The sequence below is a fragment of the Chironomus tepperi genome, unplaced genomic scaffold, assembly GCF_022539635.2.
Source record: "Chironomus tepperi strain 1889 unplaced genomic scaffold, CSIRO-AGI_Ctep_v1 contig_13, whole genome shotgun sequence".
NCBI classification, from domain to species: domain Eukaryota; kingdom Metazoa; phylum Arthropoda; class Insecta; order Diptera; family Chironomidae; genus Chironomus; species Chironomus tepperi.
The window spans coordinates 835373-846130 of NW_027226135.1; the positions used below are offsets into that span (position 1 = coordinate 835373).

A 10758-nucleotide genomic window follows, 5' to 3' on the forward strand; every position below is an offset into this window, starting at 1 on the left:
AGGGTATGGATGAGGATTGGAAGTGGAATTGGATGAATATTGAATATGGGATCATGCTGGGGTGTCTCAGAGACATCTATGAAGAGTCTATGGCATCTCAGAGGTGTCTATGGCATCCAAGAGGTTGTTTGTGGCATTTTAGAGGTTGTCTATGGCATCTCAGAGGTGTCAATGGCATCTTAGAGGTGTCTGTGGCATCTCAGAGGTGTCTTTGGCATCTCAGAGGTGTCTATGGCTTCTCAGAGGTGTCTGTGGCATCTCAGAGGTGTCTATGGCATCTCAGAGGTGTCTATGGCATCTTAGAGGTGTCTATGGCATCTCAGAGGTGTCTATGGCATCTAAGAGGTGTCTATGGCATCCCAGAGTTGTCTGTGGCATCTCAGAGGTGTTTATGGCATCTCAGAGGTTGTCTATGGCATCTCAGAGGTGTCTATGGCATCTTAGAGGTTGTTTATGGCATGTCAGAGGTGTCTATGGCTTCTCAGAGGTGTCTATGGCATCTCAGAGGTGTCTATGGCATCCAAGAGGTGTCTATGGCATCTCAGAGGTGTCTATGGCATCTCAGAGGTGTCTATGGCATCCAAGAGGTTGTTTGTGGCATTTTAGAGGTTGTCTATGGCATCTAAGAGGTGTCTATGGCATCCCAGAGTTGTCTGTGGCATCTCAGAGGTGTTTATGGCATCTCAGAGGTTGTCTATGGCATCTCAGAGGTGTCTATGGCATCTCAGAGGTGTCTATGGCATGTTTACATCATTCAGATGCCTCTAAATTGCAGAGACACTTCCACTATAGCCCAAACTCCTACAGACCCCCCAAAAATCTCCCCCAATCGACTCCACAAGTCTCAATTCATCCCCAAACTGAACTTTTAACTCTCAAAAAATTATCAATTTACTGAACTTTTCATATTTAAAAAAATGGACTTTTTTATAAGAATTTTTAATCAAAATTTTAAACGAGGATGAATTTATCTAGTTATGTCGTAATAAAATATCTATTTTTATACAAATACAAATAATAAACTCGAAACTTATCGAATTAAATGCTAATATTAAGCATATAAGCTTAGTATTAAGTTCACGAATAATTATTAAAATTTTAGACTTTCTGAACTGGAAATTTTAAGAATAAAATAAAAACATTAGTGATTAAATAAGTTGAAAAAAGTTGGTTTTAAGGTAGTTTTTGAGGTAGTTTTGTTGATTTTTCCCAAACAGGTATTGAGCATGGACATGAATATGGCAACTAAATTGAAGATTTTCAATGAAATTTGTCGAATTTATTCATGGACATGCTTATTTAGGTGAATAGGATCATTTAGGAGGATATGGCCATAGTCTGATACATTATGGTCCTTAATGGACATGAGAATCTAAGAATTGAGCTTGTCCTTATCTCCAGTAGTCATAAGATGCTCAATAATACGAGAATATATCAGAATTAATCATCAACAGGACAATAACATGCAATTGACTTGTTATAATGCATTACTGTCTATTTTGGTATGAATTAAGGCATCATTGTCAACTCAAACAGCACTATGGAGCTACAGAACCATTAATCCATCGGAATAGAGGTCGAAACCAAGAATAAAGACTGTCAAATTGCTTAAAATCATACCAAAATAGCAAAAATTTGATTAATCAGTCCTAAATTCGGCAACAAGTCGACATGACTTTGATTTAGATTCAGTTCCAAATTTCCAACAGTTATGCCAATTTGGTGCTGAAATTTAGATCAATTAACCGACTTGTGCTACTCAGAACAGCTCAAAATAATCTCAAATCCATCAAAATTCAATAGAACTTCAATGTCTGCTTAAGACTAACTTTTCAACTTATGGGTCAGGTTCAGTCATTACGTCTCAGATCAACAAACATGAAACTTGTATAATTCTCGGAATTTCCAGGCTTACTGCCGTTCCTGAGCGTAATAAGTGAACCGACCCCAATATCCAGCTACTAGATTAATACATATCATATGAGACCCGAAACGCACACAAAGGAATTTATTGATAAAATAAAGCATAAAAAGACATTAAGTACAAAATTGTCATATTTCACTAAAACTAACCGTAATTTGACTATTGTTCCTAAATCACGTTCTGTCTACGACTCAAAGTTTACTGAACTTGAGCTTCTTGAACTTGAAAATTTAACCGAAAAACGAGATTTTTGACATTTTTTTTTCCATATTTTGCCATAAAACATCAAAAGTCAGCTTAACAATAATCATTTCCACCAAAAGTTATTAAGTTATGGATTGTTGAACATCAATGATGTGATTTGACACAGAAATTATTGTGTGAATTGACTCAAATTGAGTTATATAAGTGATGTGATTATTAATAAAAATTGGATCAATATTGGAGATGTGAATTTTATGGGTCAATATTTTGTTGAGTGACGGTGTGAATTATTGGAATTTTTTGCATATTTTAGAGGTGATTTAGAAGTGATAGAGCAATGCTTCGCTGGCTGTATAGATCAATTATGATCCATGGCCTTTCTCAGTCTAGAGCGCTGCTACGTCATCGGATTTAGGAAATATTAGGAAGTCTTTGACAAAATTCAGGTTTAGCTCTTAAAATTTAGATTTTTTGAAGTCTTAGTCTCGACAAATTCTCGAGTCAGAGACTGAGATTGATCAAGACTAGGGTTCGCCCAGATGCCCAGGCATGGAGTTTTCTGCATCTATGCATCTTTGTGCTCCTAATTTTGGCAAACCCTAATCAATACGAAGATGAATATTGAGATCAAGACCGATACTGAGATAGAGACTAGGATTGAAACTAAAACTTGGAACGGGACACAAACCGAAACTGGCATCAATAATGAGACTGAGACTTAGACATCGAGACACCAAAACACCGAGACATTGAGATACCAAGATGACGAGATCGAGATCGAGACAGAGATTAAGAAATAGGACGGAGACCGTAACTTCGACTAAGATCGAGACCGGGACTGAGATCTGGAATGAAAATAGAACCTAAATTGGACAGAGACGGGGACCAAGACAGAGACTACAAGGGAATTTTCCGTAGTCTCTTCTTTTTCTAAATTCTTCAAAATTGAAAATTGTCAAAATTGTCAAATTCCAAAAATTCATCAAAATCCATCAAAATTTCACAATTCCAAAACCTTTTACTCTAACTACCTAACATTCAACTCTCACCAAATGAATTCTACTTCATCAACTTATTACTTTTTCTTATTATTATCTCAAAAAAAAAGTATTCAAGATAAAATGTTGTTTATTTAACATAAAAGAAGAAGTTCTGCTTTCTCTTAAATGATCACGTAGCTCACTCAAGTCTTGTGTGTGTGTGTGTGTGTGTGAGTAGACGTTAATTCTCTTCTTTTACTCTCTTTCAATATTTGAACTATTTGAAATTGTATTAAAATGAGTTGAGATTAGATGGTTAGAGTAAGGTATGAAGTATGTGTGCAGCACTGCATCTGGATATTCATGATGTGTCTATTATTAGTTTGGAGGTAATGGAACCTCTGTGGAGAGCTTAGAGCTCAATTTTTGGGGAATTTTTGAGGTCTACAGCTCTGTAATTTCGGTATAGAAGCTTACAATTCCTCAAAAATTCAATGATTCATTAAAATTCATAGAAATAAGGAACCACTAACACAATTATAGACAAATCTAAGCCTCAACACACACATAATCACACATTAAAAAAGGGTCAAAAATTAATCGGCGCTCTGCGTACAACAAGTAGCTGAATTGATGAACAGAAGCTTAAGGAACATAAAAATATCAATTTATTGAGTTCATTTTATGTGACTTGCTGAAGAATTTTGGGAATTGGATGTAGTTATGATGGATGTTAAGCTGATTGTCACGTAGACATGTTGGCATGATTGAGTTTTATGGGAATGTGCTGGAAATATTGAAGGAATTAATTGAAATTTTTTGGAATTTTGAAGATTTTTGTTAAATTTTGATGAATTTTTGAATTTTTTGTTGAATTTTGAAGAAATTTTCAAATTTTTTGTTGAATTTAAAAAAAAATTTCAATTTTTTTGCTAATTTTTGAAGAATTTCTCAATTTTTTGTCAAATTTTGAAGAATTTTTCAATTTTTTTTTTATAAAATTCCAGAATTTTTCCAATTTTTCAAGCATTTTTATGAATAAAATTTGTCGAATTTCCAAAAAAATTAAAATTTTCGGGGAAATTTTCAATTTTCAAACTTAAATTTGCAATTTTTTTAACAATTTAAATTTAAAATTTCCAAAATTTCCAAAAAATTAATTCAAATAATTTCAAAATTTTCTAAAAATTGATTAAAAAATTTCAAAATGTTCAACATTTTAACACAAAAAATTCATAAAAATACCCAAAAAATGCCATAAAAAATCCACAAAAATCTGAATGTGCAATTCAGGGTCAATTCCCATTTAAATCCACAATAATTCTAGCCTATTCCATGCAATAAAACCTAAAACTTCATGCTGCAAATTTTCATAAATATACAAAAAATTTTAACATTTTATTTTTCAACATTTTGACGAATTTCTTGTTAAAAAAATCCCATTTAACATAAAGAAATTCCTTTTCGTGGCAATACATGCAATTCCTGCTGTCAATGTATTGGTAAATGTTAAGTTTAAAGATCTACCAAGACGATCTCAAGACTTTTATGTGAAATGAGAGACGAAAAGAAAACATTGAATTTCAATGCATGCCGTTGGGGGGCGTACGGAAGTGATGTGATGTTGAAAATTGCTATTTTTGAGTTTTTATTGGGATTCAGGAGGAATATTGGGGAATGAGGAGCAATATTAGGGACTGAGCAGCAATATTGGGGACTCAGCAGCAATATTAAGGACTCAGCAGCAATATTGAGGACTCAGCAGCAATATTGGACACTCAGTAGCAATATTAGGGACTGAGCAGCAATATTGGACACTCAGCAGCAATATTAGGGACTGAGCAGCAATATTGGACACTCAGCAGCAATTTTAGGGACTGAGCAGCAATATTGGACACTCAGCAGCAATTTTAGGGACTGAGCAGCAATATTGGACACTCAGCAGCAATATTGAGAGTGACATCACTTCCGTACGCCCCCCAATCTCTTGTAGACTTTCTTAACTTCTCTCAATGCCTCATTCGCTGTTCATAAAGGGTCAAAGAATGAAAAAAAGGCATGAACAACAATAAGAAGACATTGATGCCGAGATTTTGTGTCTCAAATGTCTACAGACAAAATTCTTTGTATTCCTTGCTATATACAGGAACAGATAAAAAGTAATAAAAAATTTATTCAAATTTTGCGGTGTGTCATAAAAAATTTTTTTGCCATAATTTAAGTTAGTTGCCCATAAAGCATTAAATGTATGATTCATAAGCAGTCTTAGTGCCAACAAATGATAAGAAATGATGCACAACAAAAAAAAAGGAAGGAATTTTTGTGTAAAGATAACAATTGAGGGATTAGTTTACTATTACATTGGTAAATTTTGGGGATAGATATGAGGAATTATGGTTGAGGTTAAGGCACTCGTTTGGCATGAATTGTGAAGAATTGACAACAATTTTATCTGATTTTGGGCTTTTTTGGGGGTGTCGGTCACAGATGCAATGGGAATTAAACGATAAAAATCCGAAAAATACCTTTTTTGGCAGCAAAAGTGATCAAAATTGATCAACTTAGACCTAAAGTCCTCTCAAATAGCGCAAAATGGTCAATCGATCACTGAGACTGGCTTCATGGCATCCATCTACTCTTGTTGCATATTCTAGAGCAGTGATGGTCAACCTGTGTGCCGCGGCACACTATTGTGTAGCTTAATAATGTTGGAATTACCATAAGCCGTATGCCGATCAAGGCTTACGACCAAGGTGTGCCGTCAATAATAAAAGGTTGTGCACAACTGCCTTAAGTAGGGTATAACTTAGGATAGAACCTGGTTAGGAATAGAGGATACCATTACCATGTACACCAAGATGGTGTCCTCAACCCTATTGAACACTCCAGGGTATGCACCAAGTGTTTACATGCCCATACCAAGAAACCGGTTCTAGATCGGCATGGCTTTGACATGTTGCCGTATTTAATTTCACTGGATCCGGCTTACCGGTGACTAACACCTTGAAAGAACCACCTCAATCAAAAATCAAAACATTTCACAAATATTTCCTTTATTATTCTTTTATTTATCAGTAAATATTATCAGACATGATAAGGATCTTGATTGTATTAAGTATGTTTATTTATAGTTATTCATTTTTTTGCTCACTTTCGCAAATGACCTTGAGATAATCTTGGCAATTAAATCAAAAATTAAAGTTTTTTTTTTGCAAGGGATGGACACTTTTTTTTTGGGAATTTTTGAGGATTTTTTGCAATTTTTTTGGAAGTAACTCTCTTATGACACCCTGCATGACACCCTGCATGACACCCTACATGACACCATACATGACACCCTACGTGACACCATATGTGACACCCTACATGACATCCTACATGACACTTTATATGACACCCTACGTGACACCCTATATGACACCCTACATGACCCTCCCTGCCGCTTAATACACGACAATTCTCTTTATACAGCTCAAATTCTATTAAAATTCATGCAAATTAAACAAAAATTGTTAGAAAAACTTTCACAAAATCCAACTTTCATCATCTCCATCATGCATACCCAGCAACAACAACTATCTAAGCAACATTTGCGACACTTTATGCGATATTATTTTAAAATTGAAGGTCATTTCATAATCTTTTGTGCTCTTATCGCACAACTAATCGTGTACATGATTGTTTTGATTCAGATGAATAGATTTATTTACAATTGTTTATTGTTGTTGTTGTATACAGCACAATGTGAGTCTGAGTATGGGAGATGATTTGCTAATGTGAAATGGAATGACGTCTAGTGTAGCTCATAATGTGCATGTTTGATGTGAATTTGAAGATTTATTTGAAATTGAGTTGCAAAAGGGGGGGAAGTGGAGGGCATGGAGGGTATTCAGGGGGTTAGGGGGGGTATTAAGGGGGAGGAGGGGTAATCAGGGAGGGTGGGGGTATTCAGGGAGAAAGGCCTAGCTCAGATTAGGATGGTTTTCTGAGTCCGAGAAGCTATTTAGAAGGAAAGGGGTCATTCATGGGGAGGATGGGGGTATTCTAGGGTAAGAGGGGTATTCTGGGGTAAGTAGGTAATTCTAGGGTAAGGAAAAATTCAGGGGAAAGCGACTATTCTTGGGAAATGAGGGGAATTCAAGCAGAAGAGGGTAAATTTTTTAAAATTTCAAATTTGGTAAACTTTTTTAAATTTTTTTAAAATTTCAAATTTTTTAAATTTTTTAAAATTTCAAATTTTTTAAATTTTTTAAAATTTCAAATTTTTTAAATTTTTTAAAATTTCAAATTTTTTAAATTTTTTAAAATTTCAAATTTTTTAAATTTTTTAAAATTTCAAATTTGGTAAATTATTTAAAATTTCAAATCTGGTAAATTTTTTAAAATTTTAAATTTGTCAAATTTTTTTAAATTTAAAAGTCCAAATTTTTTCAATTTTTTTTAATTGTCATTTTAAAATTTTGAAGTTTTAATTTTTTTAAAATTTTTGAATTTGAAATTTTCAATTTTTAAATATTAAAACATCAAAAATTTAATATAAAAATCATTTAATGTCAAATTATTTTCTCAAAACAATCAAAAAATTCTTATCAAAATTATTAAAAAAAATTTTAAAATCATCAAAAACCTAAAAATTCAATCAAGTATTAATCTTTGACCTTCAAAAAAGCAAAAATTATCAAAAAAAAAAAAAAAAAAATTAAAATTGACACGAATTAAAAAAAGTATTAAAAATTGAAATTTATTTGTTTTTTTTTTCAACTTTTTTTTTTATCTACTTTATGAATAGGACTAGCAATTAAGTCTATGTACAGCATATAAATATGCTGTAACTGCACTAAGACTAATAAAACTTTTTATTATATATTCATTTAAATGCACGACACATGCGGTTAAAATTACATAATTTTTCAACTATTTTTACTGATAAAAAAAAAAAATTTTTAAGTCATTTTAATTGCTGTGTCGTACTTGAACTATTTATATTTTATAAGAAAATTATATTTTTAACAGAAATTTAAACAAAAAATTGAGGATAAAAAAAAACACAAAAAATGATCTTTTTGACTTGAATCTTTTACTTTATTTTTATTAGAATTAAGTTAAAGTTTCTCAATGTAAAATTACTGCTGTAAAACAAATATCAGAATAGAAATTGAAAAAGTAATAAAAAAAAACACTTTATAAAAAATCAATAAAAAATTGTTTTTAATTTTAATTTAAAGTAAATTAAATTTAAAATTTTAAAATTTAAATGTCAATTTTCTAAAAATTTTAAATTTTCTATAATTTGAAATTTCAATTTTTAAAAATTTTAAAACTAAAATTAAAATTGAAAATTTAAATTCAAAAAATGTATTTAAAAATTTGAAAATTTAAAGTTTTGTCAAATTTTTAAAATTTAGAATTTGTAAGAAATTTAAATTTCAATTTTTTTAGAATTTTTTAAATTTCAAATTTGTTAAATTTTTTAAATTTTCAATTTTTTATATTTCAAGTTTTTAAAAAAATTTCAAAATTAAAATTTAAATTTCAAATTTTTTTAAATTAATTTTTCATAATTCAAATTTTTTAAAAAAGTTTCAAAATTTAAATCTCAAATTTTTTAAATTTTCAATTTCTTATATTTCAAATTTTTTAAATTTTAAATTTTTATATTTCAAATTTTTTAAAATAATTTCAAAATTTAAATTTTAAATTTTTTAATTTTCAGTTTTTTTTTATTTCAATTTTTTTTTTTTAAATTTCAAAATTTAAATTTTATATTTAAAAAACTTTAAATTTTTTAAATTTCAAATTTTTTAAATTTTTAATTTTTTAAATTTCAAATTTTTAATTTTTTTTTAAAAATTCCAATTTTATATTTTTTAAATTTTTGTCTTTAAAATCTACTCAAAAGTCAGTCTTCCTCATGAGGCCATGTGCCCATTATGGCTGATCTGGTTTAAGTCCAGTCCATATTCAGCACCATGACAGGGCCTGGTCTACTTAATCCTGGATTTCAGATTAAGTTATCCACATTCTAGTGGATGTTCGGGTAAGTAATGCAGTTCAAGTGTTCCTTTACGTACCATAATCCAGGTCCAATTCTGTACATGCTCTACATCATACATATTTGTAATTTAAATGACTTTAACTGCAATTTATATCACTAGTCGTGGGAATTCATGACAGCATGTGGCTATAAATTTTATAATTTAAAAATTTGCAATTTTTCACTGCAGTTCATCAATGTTCATGCTGTCGTGCTTGTTTTGGAATATTTAATATGGTTTTTTTTATGCAAACTTTGCAAATTTTTCAATAACTTAATCAACTTTGGTAAGCTTTATTTTTAAATTGTTGGTCGTAGTTCCACAACATATTCAAATTTATAACAAATTGGTTCCCGGTTCTCAGGTCGGTTCTTCGGATCTTCGGTCTTCGGTTCTTCGGTCTTCTTCGGTCTCTTCGTTCATCTTCGGTCGTCTTCGGTCTTCTTCGGTCTTCTTCGGTCTCTTCGTTTATCTTCGGTCGTCTTCGGTATTCTTCGGTCTTCTTCGGTCTTTCGTTCATCTTCGGTCATCTTCGGTCTCTTCGGTCCTCTTCGTTCGTCGTCGGTCTTCTTCGGTCTCTTCGGTCTTCTTCGGTGTTTTCGGTCTCTTCAGTCATCTTCGGTTTCTTCGGTCCTCTTCGGTCTTCTTCGGTGTTTTCGTTAGTGTTCGGTCTTCTTCGGTCTCTTCGGTCTTCTTCGGTGTTTTCGGTCTCTTCGGTCATCTTCGGTCTCTTCGATCCTCTTCGGTCTTCTTCGGTGTTTTCGGTATCTTCGGTCATCTTCGGTCTCTTCGGTCATCTTCGGTCGTCTTCGGTCTTCTTCGGTCTTCTTCGGTCGTCTTCAATAATCTTTGGTCCTTTTCGGTTTTTTTCGGTCGTCTTCGGTCTCTTCGGTCTCTTCGGTTTCTTCGGTCTCTTCGGTCTTATTCGGTCTCTTCGGTCGTCTTCGGTCTCTTCGGTCATATTCGGTCTCTTCGGTCTTCTTTGGTCTTCTTCGGTCGTCTTCGTTCCTCTTCGGTCGTCTTCGGTCTTCTTCGGTCTTCTTCGGTCTCTTCGGTCTTCTTCGGTCTTCTTCGGTCTTCTTCGGTCGTCTTCGGTATTCTTCGGTCTTCTTCGGTCTCTTAACTTGATTCAACCTCTTGTTTATCTTGGACAACATCACCATCAATATCTCCACCCAACAACCGAATAATGTTACTAAATAAAATCATATAATCTAAATCATCAACATCTTCACAATTTTCATAATTTATCTTTTCTCCAAAATACAATTCAAGTACATTTAATCCTTGATCCTTAAGATTATCATCCATCATACAATCCATCGACACAACATCATCATCAAGTATATCCTCAACATTCAATATTGTCTTAAACATTTCAATTTCCCTATCAACATGTCCTTTACTATCTCGCAACTTTAACATCCAACATCCAATCATTTCCATCACAAACACAACTAATGCTGCATAATTAGCTATAAACCAAATTTGAAATCCAAAACCTAAATGACTCATATTAAGTACAACATGATGACTTTTTACATCATTTGACATTAATGTCCATTTTGATTTTGTTAATTTTTCAAGCCAATAATTAAGTATACCACCTGATATA

At 32.2% G+C, this 10758-nt stretch overlaps 1 long non-coding RNA gene across 1 annotated transcript; it reads left to right on the forward strand.

The window, feature by feature from the left end:
- Positions 1 to 99: 99 nt before the first annotated feature.
- LOC139091058 (uncharacterized) lies at positions 100 to 1156 on the forward strand. Its single transcript, XR_011544479.1, has 3 exons — positions 100 to 165; positions 346 to 587; positions 711 to 1156. It is a non-coding gene; the product is annotated as an uncharacterized lncRNA (long non-coding RNA).
- Positions 1157 to 10758: the final 9602 nt, after the last annotated feature.